The following is a 26,885-nucleotide window of genomic DNA, read 5'->3' as shown; positions in this document are numbered from 1 at the left end:
ACAATTCAATTTCAAGAAATTGAAACATCTGCTGTCAGAAGTTTCCCCTATTTTCAAAGATAGGCTAGACTCAGTGGGTACAGTAGTCAGATCCTAAATTTACTACATAATTGGTTAACTGCCTACTGCTTTTTTTTCACCTATAAATTAAGAAATTATCTTTGCTATCTCACTCATACACATGGGGTTCTAAGGGGATAGAGGCAAAGCAAGCAGCTTTTCCAAGAATGGAGTGGAGCTCCTATGAGGAGATTCAGAAACATAATTCTATGTTCTCAAACACCTAAACTATAGATCTAGGGTTTAATATCACTTTTTTTTTTTTTTTTGGTCTGAAACCAAATAGAATCTTAGTTCCAATTGATAGTTAAGCCTTGTGTAAATCTCAAAAGTATACTGGAGCATATTAGTTTTCTATTGCTGTATAACAAATTACCACAAATTTAGCAACTTAAAACAATACCCATTTATTTGCTCATAGTTCTGTGGGTCAGAATTTCAGGTGGGCTCACCTGGCTTCTCCACTTAGGGTCTCACAAGGCTGAAATCGAGTTGTTAGCTGGATGGTCTCTTGGAGGCCCTGTGGAAGAATCCAAATACAAGCTCATTTAGATTGTTGGCAAAATTCAGGCCCTTGTAGTACTGAAGTACTCATTTTCTTGCTGTCAGCTCTCATCTTATAGAGGCCATTCTCAGGTCCTTTTCCTATGATCCCCTCTATCTCAGCAATGGAGAACCTCCTTAATGTCAAATTCTCTCACACTTTCAATCTCTCTGAATTCTTCTTCTGCTACTGTCCAGATAAAACTCTCTGCTTTAAGGGCTCATATGATAGCTCAGGCCCACGTGGATAATCTCTTTGTCTTAAGGTCAATGGATTAGTAAACTTAATTAAATATGCAAAAATCCCTTTTCTCTGGTAACATAATAGAAGGCAGGGAGGAAGGAAGGAAAACAATTAAAGCAGTAAAAGAGTAAAACAATGAAAATGAAATGAAAGTGAAAAACAAAATTCAGATTTCAGATTTTAGAGTATGATAATGTTTGGAAACAAGAAAAAAATGTGTATTTTTGGAAATAACCCTATGGGCTAGGTTCAATGTTTAAAAGTTTTGAAGTTTACAAGTATAGTAGATCAAGGTTATTCTCTGTATGACATCTACTAGACAAATTGTTAAATTGTTTCTATAGCTTGGCTATTGTGATCTATATTGAAACAAACATAAGAGGGCATATATTTTTTTGGGATACTGATTTCATTTCCTTGGGTTACATACCCAGAAGTGGGACTGCTGGATCATATGTCAGTTCTATTTTTAATTTTTTGAGAAACTAATATTGTTTTCCATAGTGCATACACCAACTTACATTCCCAACAGCAGGGCACCTGGGTTTCTTTTTCTCCATATCCTTGCCAGCATTTGCTATCTTTTGTTTTTTGATAACAGCCATCCAAATAGGTGTTAGGTCATATTTCATTGTGTTTTAGATTTGGATTTCCCTGATGTTTAGTGATGTTGAGCACCTTTTCATGTAATTGTTGTCCATTTGTATGTCTTCTTTGGAGAAATGTCTAGTCGAGTCCTATGACCATTTTTAAATAAGATTGTATTTTTGCTATTGAACATAAAAATTCCTTATATATTTTGGATATTAACCTCTTACCAGACATATGGTTTGCAAATATTTTCTCCCATTCTGTGAGTTGCCTTTTCATTTTGTTGATTGTTTCTTTTGCTGAGCAGAAAATTTTTAGTGTGATGTAGTCCCACTTGTTGGTTTTTGCATTTGTTGCTTGTGTTGTTGGTGTCATATTTAAAAAAAAAATCATTGCCAAGACCTATGTAAAGGAGGTTTGCCCTTTTCTTTTAGGAGCTTTATGGTTTCAGTTCTTACGTTTAAGTCCTTAATTAGATTCAAGGTGATTTTTGTAAGTGGTGTGTGTAAGGTAGGGGTCCAATTTCATTCTTTTTCATGTGAATGTCCAGTTTTCTCAACACCATTTATTGAAGAGAGACTATCCTTTCCCCACTGAGTATTCTTGGCTCCTTTGTCAAATAGTACTTGACCATATATGTGAAGATTTGTTTCTGGGCTCTCTATTCTGTTCCATTGGTTTACTGTGTCTGTTTTATGCCAGACTCAAACTGTTTTGATTACTGTAGCTTTGTAATATATTATGAAATCAGGATTGTGATGCCTTAATTTTGTTCTTTGTGACGATTACCATGTCTATTTGGTGTATTTTGTGGTTCCATATGAATTTTATGATTGTTTAATCTATTTATGTGAGAAATCTGGCTTCCTTTTGTGGGGTATAGTTCCAATGGTGATTCAGTTTTCAGAGGTATTAAGGTGTTATTTTAGTCCGATTTTTTATCTCCTGCTCCGGAGGTCCTGTTGGAATCTACTTGTGTTGCCTGCAGGAACAAAGAGGCTTTTCTGGACCAGGATGCTTGTCATTGAAGGGTCCACCCACTGGACCTCTCCAGCACAGAAATGTGAGTGTATAGGAGGGATTAGAGGAAGACCAGACTTGAGCAAGGAAGACCTGTTATTTTAGTAGAGTGATGTAATAGAAATGGCCTGGTTAAGGTGATGATAGTGGAATTATAGAGAAGCATATGGGTTCAAAGATATTTCAAGTGTGTAATGCTTAGTAATGTGTTAAATGTGATAGGTAAAGGAGAGATAGGACTCTAAGCAGACTCCTAGTTTGTTTGTTTGTTTGCTTTTAATTTAATGAAGGATTGTCATCCATTCGCCAAGATAGGAAGGCAGTTTATGCTTTCTCATTTCAGGGCCTTCTAGTTGCTGATTAGTCTTCTTGTGAGAAACAACACTTTTCACTCATTTCTTCACTGCTGCTTCACCCTCCATAGAAGCCTTACTCATGCTTTGATACTTTTGACATGCTTTATAGTGTCTTTTCCTCCAAATGATTTTATATTTTCATTATTCATATTTCATTATTATTATTATATTTATAATATCACATATTATATCCCCTATAGAATTTTTTGAACCTCCATATCGATTATATTTTTCTTATGTATTAATTGTGCTTTGTACTAATTTCCTGAAATAGACAAAACTTATTGAGAAAAGGGGCTGTGTACTCAACACAGCACTGTTAGAAAGTAATTATTCAATGCATGTTTACTGAATAAATGAACAGATGAATAAATAAATGGTATTAATTATAACTGTATGTTCACCAGAGTATTAGTAATAGCATTGAGATTTTCCTAGTATACTCTAGATGTATATCACATAGAAATGTTGAAAACTATTCTGCATATAGCATATGCACCACAGCATACACAGACACACACAAAATAAATAACACTATCCCTGCCTTAGCCCTAATCACAATAAAAATCACTCTCTCTATGAGCATAATTTCCTTGCCAAGCCTATTACATTTCTAAGTTTCTGTGAGATATTTTAAGTCATATTTAAAAGTAACATTATTTTGTATTCAATACCTAAACCTGCCATAAATTTAAGACTAGCAAGGGACTGAAGACTTAAGAAAATCGAGGATCATTCAATGACATGATTAATTAAAACTTATTTTTTCTCTGTTTCAACCCCTGCCTGAACTAAATTCTGTAGATAGTGCATATTCACTGAGATACCAGATAATTCAAGTGTTGACTTGTAAGAGCATCCTTAGAGACGTGGAGTTTTTATAAAATAGTCCAGAAACCAAGTACATTGAGCATAATATGGTTTGCTTACACCCATATCACTAATGCTATTCTGACTCCCAAACTTGTCTGCCTTCAGGCATCTCAGATCAACTTTATGATACAAGATATACGTCTTTGGCTAAAGCTAGATACACTGATTCATAAACATTTCACTGTCTTTAATATTGCTTTCTCACACATGGGGTCAGGTCTCTTGGCTCCCTTTCTAATAGATGACACATTCTGTCAGAAGTTAAAACTGCAGTCTGTGACAATGGAAGAAACAGAAGCTATCTTGTATCTACTTCAGAGACTAAATTTATATGTGATCTCAATTAGCACAGTGCCCTCAACTACTGAGCTACCAAGACACATGCAATAATGTCTGTTCTACTGAGAATATATTCATTTTTTCTTAGTCAAAAATATTTGTCACCAGATCAGTTCTTTGGTATACTTGATTTTGCAATACCCCCCTTAACTTTCTACCACATAAAGTTTACTTTCCACTTGCAAGTACACTCTTCTTCTGGGTGTCTCTCCTCTCTGCCTCTCTGTCTCTGTCTCTCTCTCTCTTAATGACATAATCTATCTTCCACCCAGTGACTCAAGAATGTAATATGGTGTTATGTTAGACTAATGAATCTCTTCCTTATTTTTGGCATATCAACTTTTCTTTTCAGCTTCATCATTCATAATTGTCCCAATTTATCATGCCCTCCATCCATACCAGATTACTTGACATTTTTTATATGATATATTCTTCATGCTTTCTTATTTTTGCCTATGCTTTCTTTCTACTGGAAACATACTTCTCTTCCCTTTATTTTGCCAACCTCTTTTATGACTTCTGTGAAGCCTTCCCCAGGCCTTTAGGTAAAAGCAATTACTACTTTTCTTTTTTCCATTACTCTTTTATTTATATTACTCAATTTCTTGTTGAGGTATAACTGACAAAACTGTATATATTTAAGGTTTACAACTTGATGCATTTATATATATATATATATATATAAACACACAGAAATACGGATCAAAATCAAGCTAATTAACATATTCATCACCTCACGTAGTTACCATTTTCTTTGTGTGTGTGTGGCAAGAACACTTAGGATATACCCTCAGCGAATTTTAAGTATACAGTATTGTTAACAATAGTCACATTGGTTTACATTAGATAGCCATAGATTTTTCATCTTGCATAACTAAAGCTTTTTACCCCTTGTTTGATATATGCTCATTTCACCCTCCCTCCAGTCCCTGGAAACCACCATTCTACTCTCTGCCTTCATGATTTTGACTATTTTAGTTTCTACATATAAGTGAGATCATGTGGTATTTGTCTTTCTGTATCTGGCACCCTTGTCAAAGGTCAGTTAACCGTAGATGTGTGGATTTATTTCTGGGCTCTCTATTCTGTTCCATTGGCCTGTATGTGTCTTTATGCCAGTACCATACTCTTGGTTACTGTGGCTTTGTAATATACTTTGAAACCAGGAAATGTAATCCCTCCAGATTTGTCCTTCTTGATTAATATTCCTTTGGGTCTTCAGGGTCTTTTGTGGTTTCATCTGAATTTTAAAAATGTTTTCCTATTTCTGTAAAGAATGCCATTAAGATTTTGGTAAGGAATTGCATTGAATCTTTAGATCACTTTGGGTGGTAATGGACATTTTATCAATATTAAATCTTCCAGTCTGTAAATATGGGATGCCTTTCCATTTATCTGTGTCTTCTTTAATTTCTTTCATCAGTGTACAAGTCTTTCATCTCTTCGGTTAAGTTTATTCCTAAGTATTTTATTCCTTTTGTTGTTATTGTAAATGAGGTTTTTCCTTAATTACCTTTTCAGAAAGTTCATTGTTTGTATATAGATACATGACTGATTTTTTATGTTGATTTTGCATCTTGTAACTTTGCTGAATTTATTAGTTCTAACAGTTTTTTTTTTTTTTTTGGTTACATCTTTAAGGTTTTCTACATATATGATCCTGTCATCTGCAAACAGATATAAATTTACTTCTTCCTTTCCAATTTGAATGACTTTTTCTTTTTCTTGTCTAATTGCTCTGGCTAGGACTTCCAGTACTATGCTGAAAAGAAGTGAAGAGTGTGGGCATTCTGTCTTAAAGGGAAAGGTTTTTGTTTTTCCCCATTCTTTATGATTTTAGGTCGGGCTTTTCATATATGGCCTTTATTGTGTTATGGTAAGTTTCCAATATACTTGATGTATACTTGAATTAAGATCATCCACTATGTTGGTCACATTTATAAGATATACATATGAATCTCTGCCTATCTCTTTCATAGTAAGTGATCAGTACATTATATCTCAGCATGTTATCACTTTTTACAATTGTATGAGAACAAAATAATTCCATATGTTTCCCTCTCACATTACAGGCATACCTCATTCTATTGTGCTTCACATTATGTGCTTTGCAGATACTGTGTTTTTTATAAACTGATGGTTTGTGGTAAACATGTGCAAGTCTGTTGGCACCACTTTTCCAACAATGTTACTCACTTCATGTCTCTGTATCACATTTTGGTAATTCTCACAGGATTTCAAACCCTCCACCAGCTAAAAAGATTATGACTTGCTGAAGCCTCAGATTATTGTTAGCATATTTTAGCAATAAAGAATTTTTAAGTTAAGGTATATGCATTGTTTTTTCAGATATAAAGCTATTGCACACTTAATAGACTACAATATAGTATAAACATAACTTTTATATGCACTGAAAAACCAAAAAAAATGTGTGACTCACTTTATTGCAGTGGTCTGGAACTGAATCTGCAATATCTGAGGTATGCCTGTGTATTCCAGGGTTCAAAGCTTAATTATTTTTTAAATTGACTTTACAAGTTCATTCCATGTATCTAGTGTATTGTTCTTTTAATTATTTTATTTTCTAGGCTTAAAAAATATTATTATAGATGTGTTATGACATTATATGTAATTTCAAATACTGTCAAAAGTATGCAAGTATAAATTATAAACAACAAAAATGAAATGTCTAATATATTACATTTGCTAGTTCAGAAAATAATTTCCTGAGCTTCAACCCCTGCCTTTATGCTCACAATTTTCAGAACTAAGATTTTCTGACTCCAAAGACAAATAGATCATTATAGCAGGTGTAAATTGAACTTTTTTTTTAAATGTAGTAGCATCAAGTATTTTATATTTTAAAAAGTAGCCATTGCAGCATACCTGGTTATTCTTGTCTGTTCAGTTTTTTTTTGTATAACATTTAACTTTATAATATACTATATACATTATTTATTTAGTATGTCTGTTGTCCATCTCTCATGATCATATTTAAGTTTTACAAGGGCAAAGATCTTTTCTTTTTAAAAATTATTCACTGATGTATATCAAGTGCCTAGAATAGCACCTGCCACACCATAGGAAATCAAGAAATTTTAGTTAAGTGAATGAGTGAACTACCCCTTAACCTTGTACCCCATCAGTCTCTTCCCAATCCCTTCTCATTATTCTTTTTCTTCTCAATTTATATTCATGACTTAAATCATGATATTTAGGATTCTGGCCTAACTATTCTCTTGGAAAAAAAGTTATCTACCATTTCAATGACCTCCTAAATACTAGACAAAATGGCACATTTCAACACCTTATTCTATCTTAGGCTACATTTGACACTCTTGGTCAGAACCGACTTCTCGAAACCTGCCACTACCTTTTATTTCCATTATAATATACTCTCCTTTTTATTTCTTCTTCTCTCTGATTTTTCCTTCTCTGATTTCTTCCTGGGCTCTTCTTCTGTGAGCCTCATAAATACTGATGTTTATCTCTAGAGAGCCTCTACTGACCCACTGCTCTCTTCAATCTGCATACTTTCCATGAGTAATCTAATCCATGATTATAGTATCAACTATCATGTCTAACTCACACAATGTATAGTTACAAAACAGATCTCTATACCAAGTTTCAGAATTATGTATCTAACTACTTGCTGAATAACTCCTTTTGGGAAGGCCGACGTTATCTTAGACTCTACAACACAAATAACTAAACTCAGCTTAACAACCAAAATTGTTATGTTTATACTGCCTTCCCTACTAAATGGTACCATCAGTCATTCAGACACCCAAACTAGAAATCTGGAAATGATCCTTGAATCTTTCTCCCTCTCACTCAGTCGATCAACAAATCTTACTGTCTTATCATATATATTTTTTTCCTTTAATGTGACTAATTACCATTTCTATCAATATCACCCTGGTTAGGCTCCCCATAATCTGTTATCTAGGTGATTGGTTGGCTATGAAATTTGGGGAAACAAGAAGTATAAAATGGCATCCAGATTTTTATGAGCTTATCTTAGGTGACTGGGAAGACAGTGGTGTTATAATAGAGATGAATGCATTCTTCCAGTCCTCAAGACTGTTCTCTCTTAAATCAGTCTTTCATCTATCTTCCAAAGCAATATTTTGGAGTTGTCAACATAGGGGTGGTAGTTGAAACCATCAAATTAGATGAAATCATTCAGAAAAACAGTAAATAAAAGGTGAAGCAGTGGAAGACTACATTTGTTAGCAGGAGGTGGTGTATGTGTTAGGGAGAGGTGATAAGACATGGGATGAGGAGATAAGTAGAGACCAGATTATTAAGGGCCTTGTAAGGCCCTTATTCTGAAGAGTTTGAAATATATCATAAGTTCAATGGTGGAGCATTGAAAGGTTTAATTCGGATAAATGAATGCCACATTAGTTTTGCTTTTTAAGCAGGTTACATTGACTGCAGTGTAAAGAATGGATTATTCTTGGGGAAAAGCAAGACTACAGGTAGAAAAAGCAGTTAGTAGCTGCAGTAATCCTGGTGAGGGATGATGGTAAAATGGACCAAGCCAGCAGAGAAAGATGCCAAATCCATCATTGTGAGGGATGTATATTGCTTCTGGGGGAGTTCCTTGTGAAAATGGGGATGATCTGCTAAGTTTCAGGTTCAGATTAAATAGGATCATTAATTAGAACAGTAGGAAAGTTCATTGAGCCCTAGAACAAAATGTTGTTTAAGGAGAAGTACTTAATATCACAATCAGAGATGTGGAATAAGTCTTCATGTTGAAAGAGTGCTGAGGTAAAAACAAAGTATGCTTCAGAGTTCAAGTATCAAATGAATGGGGGAGCAAGTTAGAAACCACACTGAAAGGCCTGGAGGATGTTGGTGTTTGGGGTTAGCAGAGAACTTAATGAGGGACTTAATTGGGATCAGAGAAGGGGTGAAAGATCTTAAGGGAAGAGGCATTTAAAGAGAAACTTGAAAACTTAACTGAAATTAGAGGAAAAGAATGGGAGAACAGTATTCCAGCTTGATGGAACAGCATTGCAAAAACCCTGAAGTGGGAAGGATTTTGGTATTCTCAAGAAATTAAAAGAAGACCAATATCTTGATTCAGAAGCCTGGGGAGAGAGTGATACAAGATAAAATTGAAGAGTTAAGCAGAGGCCAGAACATGTAAGCCTTACTGATAGTTCTTTAAAAAATAATTTCCTTTGGGCTTCCCTGGTGGCACAGTGGTTGAGAGTCCGCTTGCCGATGCAGGGGACACAGGTCCGTGCCCCGGTCCGGGAAGATCCCACATGCCACGGAGCGGCTAGGCCCATGAGCCATGGCCGCTGAGCCTGCGCATCCGGAGCCTGTGCTCCGCAACGGGAGAGGCCACAACAGTGAGAGGCCCGTGTACTGCCAAAAAAAAAAAAAAAAAAAAAATTCTTTAGAGTAATGGAAACTTATGAGTGACTCAATCAGAGTTACATTTAAAGATATCAACCTGTGGGAATGTAAATTGATTCAGCCACTATGGAGAACAGTATGGAGGTTCCTTAAAAAAACTTAGAATTACCATATGATCCAGCAATCCCACTACTAGGCATATACCCAGAGAAAACCATACTTCAAAAAGACACATGTACCCCAATGTTCAATGCAGCACTATTTACAATAGCCAGGTCATGGAAGCAACCTAAATGCCCATCGACAGACGAATGGATAAAGAAGATGTGGTACATATATACAATGGAATATTACTCAGCCATAAAAAGGAACAAAATTGGGTCATTTGTAGAGAGGTGGATGGATCTAGAGACTGTCATACAGAGTCAAGTAAGTCAGAAAGAGAAAAACAAATATCGTATATTAACACATATATGTGGAACATAGAAAAATGGTACAGATGAACCTGTTTGCAAGGCAGAAATTGAGACACAGACGTAGAGAACAAACGTATGGACACCAAGGGGGGAAAGCAGTGGGGGTTGGTGGTGGTGGTGTGCTAAATTGGGCAATTGCGATTGACATGTATACACTGATGTGTATAAAATTGATGACTAATAAGGACCTGTATACAAAAATAAAACTAAATTAAAAAATTAAAAATATATATATATATATACACTAAAACTGAACTTGTACCTTAAATGTATCAAGTAGGGAATGCAAACTCCAGCTCTGGATAAATGTCAATGTGGGGTTTTGTATCTATAATTGTGGTTTTGGTTTAAATATAGCAAACTGGATTAAAAAAAAAAAAAAGATTTCACCCCGGCTGCAGTTCAGAGAATGAACTATAGTGGGGCAAAAACAGAAGTCAGAATATTTGTCATAGTGTATTACAGTGGTGCAAAGGAGAGATGATGTTGTCTTTTTTTAAAATTTTTATTGGAGTATAGTTGCTTTACAATGTTGTGTTAGTTGAGATGATGTTGTCTTATGGAAGGATCATGGCAGTGTGAATGGAGAAAAATAGTTAAAATTGAAATATAAATATTTGAAAACATAACCCACGATGAGCATTTGGGTCATGTGTAATAAAACCATTATGGTTCAGGAATACAATAGATATACAGATTAGAGCTATCTGAGGAGAAGCCTCTAATATCACTAGAATAGGAAAAGAGGAAGATGAATTTTATTTTTTAGAATTTTATCAGCTGAATTTTCAGATATGCTGATATTGAGGTGTCTGTAAGATGTTTAAATAGAGATGTCCAAAAATCCTTTGAATACTTTACCCTACACTTAATTCAGAGAACTAAAATAGCAATAAAAATTTGAGTTATTAACATTTGTAGTTGACACAATAGGAGTAGATGAGATCACACACATTTTTGGTAGGGTGAAACAGAAGGTCCAAGATAGAACTCGAGAGTTCAAATATTAAGTGGAGGAAAACAATTCATTAAAAAGTTAAAAGGAATGTTGGTGTCTTAACTAAATAAGGCCCCATAGAGAAGACAGGCCAAAAATAAGTTCCAAGTATTTGTTGATAAGTATCCTGTGACCCTCACTGCAGTTGGCTTTGTGCTATAGAAAGGTCTGTTTTTTTAACTACACCTACAAGGTTCAGAATTCCTATAGTGAGGAGACAGCTTATATTTTCATCTTTGTCAGTTCTTTTCAAGTATATTGTAGGTGCTCGCTAAAACTACTATTGACTTTAAATTATTAGCACAGCTAGAAAATAATAAAGATGTGTGTTATCTCATTTTGGAATTCTCCAACCATTATGAAAGGCAGAAAAAAATGGAAAATAGAATATAGTAAGATGTACACACAATAGCAACTTATCAATTCAGTTGGAAAAATCAGTTAAACTATTTGTTAGTGATACTTTAGGACTTAAATTAATATAGGTATTTTTTTCCTCTCCCTCCCCACTGAAGATTATTCTGCTATCCATGTAGAACAGCATCAGTGGGGAGGAAAGTAAGAGAGAAGGAAGAGACAGATGGACAGAAGAAGAGAGGAAAGGAGGGAGAGAGAAGGAAGGAAATTTTACAATTTGAAATTACATTTGGAGATTATCATCTTATTTATTTGTACTTTAAAACAAGTATACTTCTACTGTTGTGGGTATTAGCAACTAAAATATGTAAATTATATATTGTATAATTATAATGATATACTTATATTTATATTATATATAAATTATATAATATATAAACACATATTATATGTAAATATAAATATATATCACAACATGAAAGGAAAGCAGTACAGTCCTTGAAAACTTGAAAAAATATAGCCAATTCTTCTACAGTTGCACTTATGTAATCAATATTCTCAGTAGGTGGACAGACATAAAGCTTAGGTCACTGTGATTTGCCAGCATGATAAAGAGCAATACCTCCCATATTTTCTAGGACACAAGATATATATTTTTTTATCAGTACACCAGTGTGGATCTAAAATGAAGGTATCCATGTTACAGATAAAACTGGTCCTGAAAATGAGACTAAAATTTGGGCTAGGAGAAAGATGCTGAATAAAATATTTGTATACTCACATCAGAAGGAGTAATTTAGGCAAATTAGAGTAGACAATTTGTAGTAGAGTTGTCCCCCTTGCCCAAAGGGACTCTCATAATTTTCTGCCTTAATATCATTTGACTCATTCCTTTAGACCCCTGAAACTATGTGGGCAGAAAACTCTTTGTAAGAATGCAAGTGGAAGGGAGATAGTAATAATAATACCATTGGCTCCTTTAGCTAGGGTTATCTCATTGAATTAGCTGCTTGAAAATGAGCAGCTTTAAGTGGAGCATCCGTTTAACAGTACAGTCTGTAGGATGTATGTCATATGTTCTCACTCTAACCGAAAAGTTGATATATTTAATTGGATACCTATGGCATATTTCAGGTCACTGTATTAAAATTATTATCCTATGTATAACATTAATTGGCATAACACATTTCCATTATCTTCTCTCAACTTTGTAGTAACTTCTAAAAGAAGGGGGGGATTTTATACTCTAGATGGTGGACTGAGGATACATTTTTGCCCACTCATTCTCTGCAAACTGACCAACAATGCAAACAATGATGGTAAAAGAAAAATTCTACAATGGTGAAGAGAATTGGAAAGGGGCCATCATGGAATGAAAGAAGGTGAAAGTCATTTGACAGAAAATAAAAAGAGTAAGAAGTGGCCGTCTAAATGTCTGAATACACAAGAGGCACTATAGAGGAGGAGAAACTCTAGACTCAGAGTTGGCAGGTATGAGAAAGGGAACCCCTACACACAGCCCCGCCACTAGGAGTACTTAATGACTACACTACTTCTAGTAAATTCCTCTTCCTGGTATACTCAGGACCCAGGCAGCTGAGCATATTAGCCTTAGACAAAAATAAAAGAACTCCTGTCTAAAAAAATTTAAGCCAACAACTTGAGGAAAATTTACTCTTAGGGTGAATATGTGTGCTCTTAGAAAAATTCTTCCCATTCTGGCATTTGGGAGAATCCTAGATGAAGGTTGGCATCACTTCAAAATGAAACCTGTCAATGGATAAGCCTTGCCCACATACACAATTTCCAAGTCAGGCTTCATAAACACAGGGAAATCTAACAAGAAAATGATCTGTATAGAAACAAAGCTACCTAGAAAAAATAGACAAACTGCCTATTCTCAAATGTAAACAAAAACCCAGAGGCGTGAAGAAAATCAGTAGCATGAAAGACAAAGAACAGAGAACAAACACAAGTATTAACCCTAGGGAAAAGTTTTTTAAAGACATAATTTAAGAAACAAGAAATCTAACAAAACACAACTCTAGAGGCATCTAATTTGCATTTTCAGATGGACTTGTAAAGCAATTTCAATCATTAAAAATCAATAAAAGAGGAAAAGTCAAAGTGCAAAAAAATTGGAAAATGTTATAAAGTGTAATTTCCAAAATTTGTTTATTTTTTTATTTACATTACTCTAGAAGGTGGATCAAAAAAGATCTTGCTATGATTTATGTCAAAGAGTGTTCTTCCTATGTTTTCCTCTAAGAGTTTTATAGTGTCCGGTCTTACATTTAGGTCTCTACTCCATTTTGAGTTTATTTTTGTGTATGGTGTTAGGGAGTGTTCTAATTTCATTCTTTTACATGTAGCTGTCCAGTTTTCCCAGCACCACTTATTGAAGAGACTGCCTTTTCTCCATTGTACATTCCTGCCTCCTTTGTCATAGATTAGTTGACCATAGGTACGTGGGTTTACCTCTGGGCTTTCTATCTTGTTCCATTGAACTATGTTTCTGTTTTTGTGCCAGTACCATATTGTCTTCATTACTGTAGCTTTGTAGGATAGGCTGAAGTCAGGGGGTCTGATTCCTCCAGCTCTGTTTTTTTCCCTCAAGACTACTTTTGCTATTCAGGGTCTTTTGTGTCTCCATACAAATTTTAAGATGATTTGTTTTAGTTCCGTAAAAAATGCCATTGGTAATTTGATAGGGATTGCATTGAATCTGTAGATTGCTTTGGGTAGTACAGTCATTTTCACAATGTTGATTCTTCCAATCCAAGAACATGATATATCTCTCCATCTATTTGTATCATCTTTAATTTCTTTCATCAGTGCCTTATAGTTTTCTGCATACAGGTCTTTTGTCTTCCTAGGTAGGTTTCTTCCTAGGTGTTTTATTCTTTTTGTTGCAATGGTAAATGGGAGTGTTTTCTTAATTTCCCTTTCAGATTTTTCATCGTTGGTGTATAGGAATGCAAGAGATTTCTATGCATTAATTTTGTATCCTTCAACTTTACCAAATTCATTGATTAGTAGTTTTCTGGTGGCATCTTTAGGATTCTCTATGTATAGTATCATGTCATCTGCAAACAGTGACAGTTTTACTTCTTCTTTTCCAGCTTGTATTCCTTTTATTTCTTTTTCTTCTCTGATTGCCATGTCTAGGACTTCCAAAACTATGTTGAATAATAGTGGCAAGAGTGGACATCCTTGTCTTGTTCCTGATCTTAGAGGAAATGCTTTCAGTTTTTCACCATTGAGAATGATGTTTGCTGTGGGTTTGTTGTATATGGCCTTTATTATGTTGAGGTAGGTTCCCTCTCTGCCCACTTTCTGGAGAGTTTCTATCATAAATGGGTGTTGAATTTTGTCAAAAGCTTTTTCTGCAGCTATTGAGATGATCATATTGTTTTTATCCTTCAATTTTTTAATATGGTGTATCACACTGATTGATTTGCGTATATTGAAGAATCCTTGCATTCCTGGGATAAATCCCACTTGATCATGGTGTATGATCCTTTTAACATGTTGTTGGATTCTGTTTGCTAATATTTTCTTGAGGATTTTTGCATCTATATTCATCAGTGTTATTGGTCTGTAATTTTCTTTTTTTGTAGTATCTTTGTCTGGTTTTGGTATCAGGGTGATGGTGGCCTCATAGAATGAGTTTGGGAGTGTTCCTTCCTCTGCAATTTTCTGGAAGAGTTTGAGAAGGATGGATGTTAGCTCTTTTCTAAATGTTTGACAGAATTCACCTATGAAGCCATCTGGTTCTGGACTTTCGTTTGTTGGAAGATTTTTAATCACAGCTTCAACTTCATTACTTGTGATTGGCCTGTTCATATTTTCTATTTCTTCCTGGATCAGTCTTGGAAGGTTATACCTAAGAATTTGTCCATTTCTTCCAGGTTTTCCATTTTATTGGCATAGATTTGCTTGTAGTAGTCTCTTAGGATGCTTTGTATTTCTGCAGTGTCTGTTGTAACTTCTTTTTTTTCATTTCTAATTTTATTGATTTGAGTCCTCTCCCTCTTTTTCTTGATGAGTCTTGCTAATGGTTTATCAATTTTGTTTATCTTCTCAAAGAAACAGCTTTTAGTTTTATTGATCTTTGCTGTTGTTTTCCTTCTTTCTATTTCATTTATTTCTGCTCTGATCTTTATTTCTTTCCTTCTGCTAACTTTGGGTTTTTTTCTTCTTCTTTCTCTAGTTCCTTTAGGTGGAAGGTTAGATTGTTTATTTGAGATTTTTCTTGTTTCTTGAGGTAGGCTTGTATAGGTATAAACTTCCCTCTTAGAACTGCTTTTGCTGCATCCCATAGGTTTTGGATGGTCGTGTTTTCATGGTCATTTGTCTCTAGGTAATTTTTGATTTCCTGTTTGATTTCGTCAGTGATCTCTTGGCTATTTAGTAACGTACTGTTTAGCCTTCATATGTTTGTGTTTTTTACGTATTTCTCCCTGTAATTCATTTCTAATCTCAGAGCGTTGTGGTCAGAAAAGATGCTTGATATGATTTCTTTTTTCTTAAATTTACTGAGGCATGATTTGTGACCCAAGATGTGATCTGTCCTGGAGAATGTTCCGTGTGCACTTGAGAAGAAAGTGTAATCTGCTGTTTTTGGATGGAATGTCCTATAAATATCAATTAAATATATCTAGTCTATTGTGTCATTTAAAGCTTCTGTTTCCTTATTTATTTTCATTTTGGATGATCTGTCCTTTGGTGTAAGTGAGGTCTTAATTCCCCCACTACTATTGTATTACTGTCGATTTCCTCTTTTACAGCTGTTAGCAGTTGCCTTATGTATTCAGGTGCTCCTATGTTGGGCGCATATATATTTATAATTGTTATATCTTCTTCTTGGATTGAGCCCTTGATCATTATGTAGTGTCCTTCCTTGTCTCTTGTAACATTCTTTATTTTAAAGTCTATTTTATCTGATATGAGTATTGCTACTCCAGCTTTCTTTTGATTTCCATTTGCATGGAATATCTTTTTCCATGCCCTCACTTTCAGTCTGTATGTGTCCCTAGGTCTGAATTGGGTCTCTTGTAGACAGCGTATATATGGGTCTTGTTTTTGTATCCATTCAGCAAGGCTGTGTCTTTTGGTTGGAGCACTTAATCCATTCACGTTTAAGGTAATTATCGATATGTATGTTCCTATGACCATTTTCTTAATTGTTTTGGGTTTGTTTTTGTAGGTCCTTTTCTTCTCTTGTGTTTCCCACTTAGAGAAGTTCCTTTAGCATTTGTTTTCGAGCTGGTTTGGTGGTGCTGAATTCTCTTAGCTTTTGCTTGTCTGTAAAGCTTTTGATTTCTCCATCAAATCTGAATGAGATCCTTGCTGGGTAGAGTAATCTTGGTTGTAGATTCTTCCCTTTCATCACTTTAAGTATATCATGCCACCCCCTTCTGGCTTGTAGAGTTTCTGCTAAGAAATCAGCTGTTAACCTTATGGGAGTTCCCTTGTATGTTATTTGTCGTTTTTCCCTTGCTGCTTTCAATAATTTTTCTTTGTCTTTAATTTTTGCCAATTTCATTACTATGTATCTCGATGTGTTTCTCCTTGGGTTTATCCCGTATGGGACTCGCTGCACTTCCTGGACTTGGGTGGCTATTTCCTTTCCCATATTAGGGAAGTTTTCGACTATAATCTCTTCAAATATTTTCTCTGGTCCTTTCTCTCTCTCTTCTCCTTCTGGGACCCCTATAATGAGAATGCTTTTGCATTTAATGTTGTCCCAGAGGTCTCTTAGGCTGTTTTCATTTCTTTTCATTCTTTTTTCTTTATTCTGTTTCGCAGCAGTGAATTCCACCATTCTGTCTTCCAGGTCACTTATCCGTTCTTCTGCCTCAGTTATTCTGCTATTGATTCCTTCTAGTGTAGTTTTCATTTTAGTTATTGTATTGTTCATCTCTGTTTGTTTGTTATTTTCTTCTAGGTCTTTCTTAAACATTTCTTGCATCTTCTCCATCTTTGCCTCCATTCTTTTTCCGAGGTCCTGAATCATCTTCGCTATCATTATTCTGAATTCTTTTCTTGAATGTTGCCTATCTCCACTTCATTTAGTTGGTTTTCTGGGGTTTTATCTTGTTCCTTCATCTGGTACATAGCCCTCTGCATTTTCATCTTGTCTACCTTTCTGTGAATGCTGTTTTTGTTCCCCAGGCTGCAGGATTGTATTTCTTCTTGCTTCTGCTGTCTGCCCTCTGGTGGATGAGGCTATGTAAGAGGCTTGATGGGAGGGACTGGTGGTGGGTAGAGCTGACTGTTGCTGTGGTGGGCGGAGCTCAGTAAAACTTTAATCCACTTGACTGCCGATTGGTGGGGCTGGGTTCCCTCCCTGTTGGTTGTTTGGCCTGAGGCAACCCAACATTGGAGCCTTCCTGGGCTCTTTGGTGGGGCTAATGGAAGACTCTGGGAGGGCTCACACCAAGGAGTACTTCCCAGAACTTCTGCTGCCAGTGTCCTTGTCCCCATGGTGAGCCACAGCCACCCCCCGCCTCTGCAGGAGACCCTCCAACACTAGCAGGTGGTTCTGGTTCAGTCTCCCCTGGGGTCACTGCTCCTTTCCCTGGGTCCCGATGCGCACACTACTTTGTGTGTGCCCTCCAAGAGTGGAGTCTCTGTTTCCCCCAGTCCTGTGGAAGTCCTGCAATCAAATCCCACTAGGCTTCAAAGTCTGATTCTCTAGGAATTCCTCCTCCTGTTACCGGACCCCCAGGTTGGGAAGCCTGACGTGGGGCTCAGAACCTTCACTCCAGTGGGTGGACTTCTGTTGGTATGTGTTCTCCAGTCTGGGAGTCACTCACCCAGCAGTTACGGGATTAGATTTTGCTGTGATTACGCCCCTCCTACCGTCTCATTGTGGCTTCTCCTTTGCCTTTGGATGTGGGGTATCTTTTTTGGTGAGTTCCAGTGTCTTCCTCTTGATGATTGTCCAGCAGCTACTTGTGATTCTGGTGTTCTCACAAGAGGGAGTGAGAGCATGTCCTTCTACTCTGCCATCTTGGTTCAGGCTCTCGCATTCATTCTTCTTTCACAGATTTGATGAAAAATTAGTTGGCTTTTCCTTTAAAAAACTACAGAGAGAAAATATGCTAAATTTTTTTTGCATTTGTTTACAGTTAGATAGTTGAATATTGTGTAAGAAAAATTAATTCTGAAAAATATTTTGAATCATATTGTAAATTATGTGCAGATAGTTCAAAGTTCTGCTTTCATTGACATATACGTTCATAATACTTATCTTAGAATTAAAGTAAAATTCCTACAGCTCCTCGAGTATAGCATTAACCTCAGCAGTTGTTTTGGTATTGCATATATCCCACATTCCATGGCCTCCCATGTGTTTTTACTTTACAAGAAAGCTAAAATAGTTGGCAACTATTTTTTTTTCCTACTCTTTGGCAAGAGAATAATTTCCTTAAAGTGGAAGAGGAAAGAATGGTTTTAATGTGACAAACATTATTTAATTAAAACACAGACTATAAAAGTGCCAAGCTTCCCTTGCTTCACTTCTTAAAATATAATCATTTCAACTCTTGCACCTGCAGTCATTATTTTTAGCAGTTTGAAAGCAAGAACCATGTTGCTTCACCTCTATATCCCAGCACCTTTTCATTTCATGGGCTGTAAATAAAGAAATCTCCAGGGAGTTTCAAGCAACATGAAAATGACTAATGTATAGCTGTAGTAATATTCTTGGTTAAAACTTTATATAGTCTAGTCAAGCTCCTTATTTCCAAAGAACTTAAACAAATACTGTAATGTGGGGAAAGTGTTTGAAACAGACTTCTCACTTATTGTGAGTCCCCTTACAACCCTGAGTGATTCACATTTGTTTGTCAAAAGAATTGTGTATTGTTGAGATGTGTTCATATGAAGACATAATAGAAATATCTGTCTCACTGGCTAAACAATTGGCACCCATTTATTCATTTCATTGTTTCAACAGACACTTCTTGAATGCCTAATATTTACTAGGATTTAGAATTACATATATGAATAAGATGCAGCCTCTCTCTTTGACGGTCTCAGATATGGTGGAAGATACCAACATGTAAAATACTTATAATACAAATAGTGTGTGTTATAATAGATGTGAGTACAATGTGTTGTGAGAGCTCAGAGGAAGGAACAAGGATATTTCACTGAGAAAATCCGTTAAAGTTTACAGAAATGACATTTTAGGTGGCTCTTAAAGGATAAAAAGTATTTAATAGGCATATGGAAGGATTAAGGACAACATTTCAGTTATTCAGAATAGGAAATTTTTAAAAGCTTGAAGATATAAAATAAAATAGTGCATTCCAGGATTGCCAAATAGTGGAGTATGACAGTAATGTGGCATGTGTGGATGATAGTGCTGACAGATTGAGACAGCAACACGGAAGAGACCAGATTGGCAATGCTCCAAGGTACCATACCAAAGGGTTTAGATTTTAGCATATATGTGGTGGGGGACATTGAAGGTTTCTGCAGTTGACTGATATTAATATACTTGTGTTTTAGAAGGCTATTTTAGATGACCATATACAGGTAGATTGGTGAACATGAGAATGTAGGTAGGAAATGTTTACAGTTGTCTAGGTGAAGACTAGTTGTCTAGGTGAGAGACAAAATTGAAGGGTGTGGGAGGGAACATGTTAAAGAGAGATTTAGGAAGATTTATTGTCCTAGCGTTTACAATAAAAGTGAGATCTAAGTAGAGTATAGGTGAGAAATGAAATAATGAAAATTGAAGTAATTGAAGTAATGAGATGCTCTCTGAAGTAGAGGACCTTGAATAATAGCATCAGCATGTAAGAAGGCAAGGGAGAAAAAAGATCCAAAGAAATGAAGGATTTTGAGTCAGAGTACTCATAGATACAGAAATAGAGCTAGAATGAAATGGTTGTATAGGAAGCCAAGAGAGAAGAGACTTACCTGAAAATGGTAACAATGGCAAATGTGAAATATATGTCAAGTAAAATAAAGTATAATAAAGGACTGTTGGATTTGACAATTAGGAAGTCATTGACTGACTTCAGGACAAGCATTTTAAAGAACTAAAGACCAAAACTAATTTGGTGTGGGTTGAAAAATAATTACTAGGTTAAAAACTAGAGACAATGTGAGAAGTCTGCTTTCTTACGAAGTTTGTATAAGGATTGCAACACAACAATAAGTTAAAGAGAAACAAAGTTGAGAGGTTTCTTCTCTTTTTCCTCCTCCTGCTTCTCCTCCTCTTTCACCTGCTTATTCATTAACTTCTTTTTATTTTTTAATGGGAAAACTTAAGCATAATTATAGACTGAAGGGAAGATGCAACTATAGAGATATTGAGGACAGTGGGAGTGGTGAGAAAATCCATAACTGATAGTTCAAGGTCACAGAAAAAAATAGGATAGAGATTGATATTACTATTACTTAACACATAACACCCCAGATTCTGGGGAAACCAAGATGGCGGAGGAGTAGGAGGATCTGGACTTCGTCTCTCTCCACAAATGGGAGAAAATATTTACAAATGAAGTGACCGACAAGGGATTAATCTCCAAAATATACAAGAAGCTCATGCAGCTCAATCTCAGAAAACAAACAACCCAATCCAAAAATGGGCAGAAGACCTAAATAGATATTTCTCCAAAGAAAACATACAGATTGCCAACAAACACATGAAAAGATGCTCAACATCACTAATTATTAGAGAAATGCAAATCAAAACCACAATGAGGTATCACCTTACACCAGTCAGAATGACCATCATCAAAAAATCTAGAAACAATAAATGCTGGAGAGGGTGTGGAGAAAAGGGAACCCTCCTGCACTGTTGGTGGGAATGTAAATTGATACAGCCACTATGGGGAACAGTATGGAGGTTTCTTAAAAAACTAGAAATAGAACTACCATGTGACCCAGGAATCCCACTACTGGGCATATACCCAGAGAAAACCATAATTCAAAAAGCAACCAAAATGTCCATCAACAGAGAAATGGATAAAGAAGATGTGGTACATATATACAATGGAATATTACTCAGCCATAAAAAGGAACAAAACTGGGTCATTTGTAGAGGCGTGGATGGACCTAGAGACTGTCATACAGAGTGAAGTAAGTCAGAAAGAGTAACACAAATATCGTATACTAACGCATATATGTAGAATCTGAAAAAATTTGTATAGATGATCTTATTTACAAAGCAGAAATAGAGACACATGTAGAGAAGAAATGTATGGATACGAAGGGGAAAGGGGGTGGGATGAATTGGGATATTGGGATTGACATACATACACTATTGATCCTATGTATAAAATAGATAACTAATGAGAATCTACTGTATAGCACAAGGAGCTCTACTCAATGCTCTGTGGTGACCTAAATGGGAAGGAAATCCAAAGAAGAGGGGATATATGTATACGTATAGCTGATTCACTTTGCTGTACAGTAGAAACTAACACAACATTGTAAAGCAACTATACTCCAATAAAAAATTTTTTTAAGAAAAGGGTAAACTGGGGGAAAAAAAAAGACCCCAGGTTCTAGAAACTGGAACACCTGGGTTTATATTCTGCCTCTCCATTGAATATTTCTGTGAATTCAGAAATCTATTAAATGTTTCAAGTCTCAGTTGCTTCATATATAAAATGGGGGCAACAGTAATAACCACATCATTGGGCTATTATGAGAAGAAAATGACAAAATGGAACCAAAAAACCATGAAACACTTCCTGTTACACAGTAAACTATTATTATTATTATTTTACTATCAGAGGTATATCTTTACAAAGGAGATAGGTTACCCATTTCTCTAAAATAAAATGAAAGGAGAAAAGAATGATTAAAGGCATAGATAATTTTATATATAATCAAGGACAATATCAAATTTATTTTATTTCTGGAGCAGCTAACATGCTGTAGGCACAATATGCACATTTTTCTTGGGAATGAGTAGCTTGGAAGGCCAAATTAATTATCTCAGTTATCTTCTCTTTGATCAAATATTTAGGTCCTTAACCAAATATTTTAGTCATCTAAACTCAGACATAAAGTTTAGGGATGATAAAGAGTAACACAATCCACCCCATGTCCAGTTCTCACCTGACCTTCTATGCATGATCAAAAAACTACCATATTCTTCACAGATAACCATAACTTTGTTATTATAAAGTTATCTTTGTATCTTACTACAAATATTTTAAAAATTGTGTTTTATGTTTTTTTAAATTAGTCATAGATATGTGACACCTAGTACCTTAGTATGAGGTTCTGAGTCTCCCTCCACTCATATTTTGTCCACCAATTAATTCTTTGTACAAATATTTATTTCTAATATTTGGCTACTTTTTCTAATATTGGTATACTGAAGCTGGCAGCCAGTGTCTCAGGATCAAGGCTACATCTACTGGAAGCTATTACTGGCAGAGTGATTGTCTGGGTGTCCATACTGCATCAACAAACATGCATATTAAGAAACTGTAGTTTGGAAGTCACTTGTGGATGTATCACTGTTCTACCATAAACAGGTCACTGTCTTAACCTCCTGCCTATGAGGTAGATTAGCTAGATGTTAAAGCTATTAATGTATAATTTTAAGAATTAATGTTTTAGCATCCTATTTTCTTTGCCTTGCATTCATTCCAGAACAACTGTGACAAAAATTATTTTCATTGTTCTATAGGGAGATCCTGCTTTGTCATATTACATCTGTTCCTGAAACTCAGGGACGCTTGGTGGCAGCTGAGGCAGATAAATCTGTCAGAGACATATGCTTCAGGTTCCAGGGACCCAAATGATCTCTGTCTCCTGGGTCAGTGTCATTAATGATTACAGTATTGATAAGCACAAGTTAAAGTCGGCCTGCTCAGACCTCTCTTCCATATTAACCGTTCAGAATTGGATATCCATGATAAAATTTTCTACAACAATGAAAATTGTCACACTGCCAGATTGATAAATTGGAGCCCCAACTGGCAGAGCCATTTGCCTTGCAGTAAGCACAAAATGACAGATCTTTGCTGAATACAAACTATAATGCTTGCACCTTTCACAGCTAGTTTAGCTTGTAAACACAGCAGAAAAAAAGACTTTGATAAAAATTGATGATTATGTACAAAACAAGCCCACAAGTAACTTTTTTTTTAGTTAGAAAGTATCACCTCAGTTATTGAAAACTGGCCTAAATGAATACCCTAAAATAGCTGATGATGATGGTTCAAAAGTTCCCGTGGCACAGTAAACTGATTATTTTCCACACATTTCAACCAGTGTAACTTTCAACAGTATGTTATTTATTATCTGCAAAAAGCTTTCTTTTCATCTTTAATTACTTTCCACTCAGAACTTGAGTATTTACTGGTACTTTGTATAAACACTGTACTATTGCTTATATAGGTGTCTCTCCAATACCAAGTAATTGTAACACTTCATACAAATAGCCACCCTGTGTGTATGATCAAACAATAGAGAGGTATGGAAGTATTTCAAAACATTTTAAGAATGCTATTGTGTGATACACAAGATTAATCCCTAAGCCTGCTCTTTTCCTTAGTTACTGAATAAATGATATCTGAACAATTCTATGATGTATCAAGAAATTGATGTTAATCTTCCCTTTTCAAGCAGAACTAAATTTACAGGCATGAATTTAATACCTTTATCTAGAAAAAGAAGAGCTCTTTTTTTTTAATTATTTACGTGTACTTTACTCCAGTGATTTTAAAAATATATTTTACACCAGCACTGCTTCTTCAACTTTAGGCTACCCGGGTCACTTACTGTTTTATACCATTATATAAGTTTCATATTATATTATACTTTATATGTCTACTTCTGTATACACTATAGCATGCACACTACCAAAAGTTTAGTTTCCATTTTGCCCTCCCACTACCATTTCCCCTCTGGTAACCACTATCCTGTTCTCCATATCTATGTGTCTTTGGTTTTTGTTTATTTTCCACATATGAGTGAAATCACATGGTATTTGTCTTTCTCATCTGACTTATTTCACTTAGCATAATTACCTCAAGGTCCATCCATGTTGTCACAAATGGCATGATTTTATCTTTTTTATGGCTGAGTAATATTCCATTGTATATAAACATTTTCTTTATCCATTCATTCACTGAGGGGCACATAGGTTGTTTCCATATCTTGCCTATTGTAAATAATGAATGAACTGCTGCAGTGAACATAAGGGTGCATATACATTTTCAAATTAGTGTTTTCATATTCTTTGAATAAATATCCAGAAGTGGGATAGCTGGATAATATGGTAGTTCTATTCTTAATTTTTTGAGAAATCTCCATATTGTTTTCTATAATGGCTGCACCAATTTACATTCCCACCATCAGTGTATGACGGTTCTCTTTTCTCCACATCCTCTCCAACACTTGTTCAACATGCCCTGTAAGGCAGGTCTAGTATTGATGGACTCCCTCAGCTTTTGTCTGGGAAAGGTTTTATTTCTCCTTCGTAGCTAAATGGTATCTTGCTGAATAGTGTATTATTGGCTGACAGTTCTTATCTTTTAGTATTTTGAGTATGTCATTCCACTCTCTCCTTGACTATAGAGAAATCTGCTGATAGCGTAACAGGGGTTTCTTTGTAGGTTACCATTCTTTTTTCCCTGGCTGCCTTTAAAATCCTTTTTTATCTTTTAAAATTTATTTATTTACTTTTGGTTGCATTGGGTCTTCGTTGCTGCGCACGGGCTTTCTCTAGTTGCATCGGGTGGGGGCTACTCTTCGTTGTGGTGCATGGTCTTCTCATCACGGTGGTTTCTTTTGTTGCGGAGCATGGGCTCTAGACACGTGGGCTTCAGTAGTTGTGGCACGCAGGCTCAGTAATTGTGGCTTGAGGGCTCTAGAGTGCAGGCTCAGTAGTTGTGGCGCATGGGTTAGTTGCTCCGCGGCACTTGGGATCTTCCCAAACCAGGGAATTGAACCCATGTCCCCTGCATTGGCAGGCAGATTCTTAACCACTGTGCCACCAGGGAAGTCCCTTCCTTTAAAATTCTGTCTTTGTCACTTACTTTTTTTTTTAGATTGCTATTCATCTAGATTCTTCTTCATCTTTTTTTGTCATTGACTTTTGACAGTTTTAATATAATGTGTCTTGAGGAAGGTCTTTTTGCACTGAAGTAATTAGGTGTTCTCTTAGCTTCATGGAATTCTATATCCAGTTCCTTCCCTATACTTGGTAAGTTCTCGGCTATTATTTTTTTAAATGAATGTTATACTACCTTCTGCCCTTCTGCCCTTCTCCTTCTGGGATACCCATTATCCTAATTTTGCCCTTCCTAATAGAGTTGGATAGTTCTCATAGAATTTCTTCATTTTTTAGATCTTATTATTTCTCTCTCCTCTTTTACCTGTGCCATTTCTAGAGTTCTGTCTTTGAACTCACTGGTTCTGTCTTCCACATGGTCTTCTCTATTTCCAATGCTTTCTAATGTATTATTCATCTCATCTTTTGAGTTCTTCAGCTCCAGAATATCTGTTTGGTACTTTTCTTAGAGTTTGAATCTCTCTCCTTCTGTTCATTAATTTTATTCCTGAGCTCACTGAACTGCCTTTCTGGGTTTTCTTGTAGACCACTGAGTTTCTTCATGACAGTTATTTTGAATTCTCTATCAGTTACATGGCAATATTCAATGACTTTAAATTTGGCTACTTGGGAATTGTCATTTTCTTTTTGTGGTTCTGTGTTACTGTGGTTCTTCACGGTGCTTGATGTTGTTCCTCTGCTGATGCATTTGAAGTCATGAACACCTTTCTTCTTCTTCTTCCTCTTCCTTCTCCTCCTCCTCCTTGTTCTTGATTCTGAGAATTCAACAGGTTAGTAATTAGGGGCCTTTCTTTTGTTTTCCAGTAGGTGGCACTATAGCACAAGTTTTTCGTTTCTCTTCCCTTAGCTACCTCTGGTTATACTTGAGAGCTGACACTTTCCACCCTGCATGGCCTCTTTCAGAGGTACCTCCCCTCGGTGATGATTGTGCCTCTGGGGTCATGGGTGCCTTGATGCTACTGATGTCACTGGCATTGCTACCTGTGGCACCAGGATGGCAGGCACCTGTACTGGATCCAGAATCTCCTGAGTTGTAGGCTCCCCCATCATGAGGAGGGGTGGGGACCCAGGGTCACAGGTGTCACAGGCCTGATTAGGGTTGTTGGCTTCATGGGTGCCACCACTACAGGTGGTGTTGGGGGGCCAGAGTCATGGGTTGCCTCCATGGCTGATGGGACAGGGTCGCAGGTTTTACTGCCCCCATGTCCAGTTCCCTATGGCTGTGGGCACCACTGCAGCTGAAAGGCTGGTTATGTGTGTGCTGCCTTCCCTGATACTACTGGGTTCTCTGGGGCTGCAGGCTCAGCCACTGCAGCTCGGGGTCCAGGATCACAGGCTCACAACTGCTCCCCTTGTTCCATCTCCTCTATGTGTTCCAGTCCACATACCTTTAGATGTACAGATGTGTGGAATTCTCCATCGTCCTGGAGTATTGGGCAGAGGCAACTTTGTTGAGTTATGGGTGTTTTAACGGTTATAGACTGAAGAGGAGAGAAAAAGGGAGCATTTCATGATGCTGTGATGTTGACATCTCTCAAGAATTCTTTATTAATAGTTCAATTTAAGCTTTTTCAACAATTATCTTAAAATT

At 36.1% G+C, this 26,885-nt stretch overlaps 1 long non-coding RNA gene across 1 annotated transcript in view; it reads right to left on the bottom strand.

Annotated features, from left to right (window-relative positions):
* The window catches only part of LOC137216920 (uncharacterized), a 162,785-nt gene that overhangs the window by 6,615 nt on the left and 129,285 nt on the right, over positions 1-26,885 (bottom strand). Inside the window, exons 4-5 of the long non-coding RNA XR_010939891.1 lie at positions 26,683-26,775; positions 513-580 (exon numbers count right to left, since the gene is read on the bottom strand). This is a non-coding gene — a long non-coding RNA (uncharacterized lncRNA). The remainder of the gene's footprint in view (positions 1-512; positions 581-26,682; positions 26,776-26,885) is intronic.

This window comes from Pseudorca crassidens, chromosome X (assembly GCF_039906515.1).
Source record: "Pseudorca crassidens isolate mPseCra1 chromosome X, mPseCra1.hap1, whole genome shotgun sequence".
NCBI classification, from domain to species: Eukaryota; Metazoa; Chordata; class Mammalia; order Artiodactyla; family Delphinidae; genus Pseudorca; species Pseudorca crassidens.
This window is presented reverse-complemented; position numbering and strand designations above follow the sequence as displayed.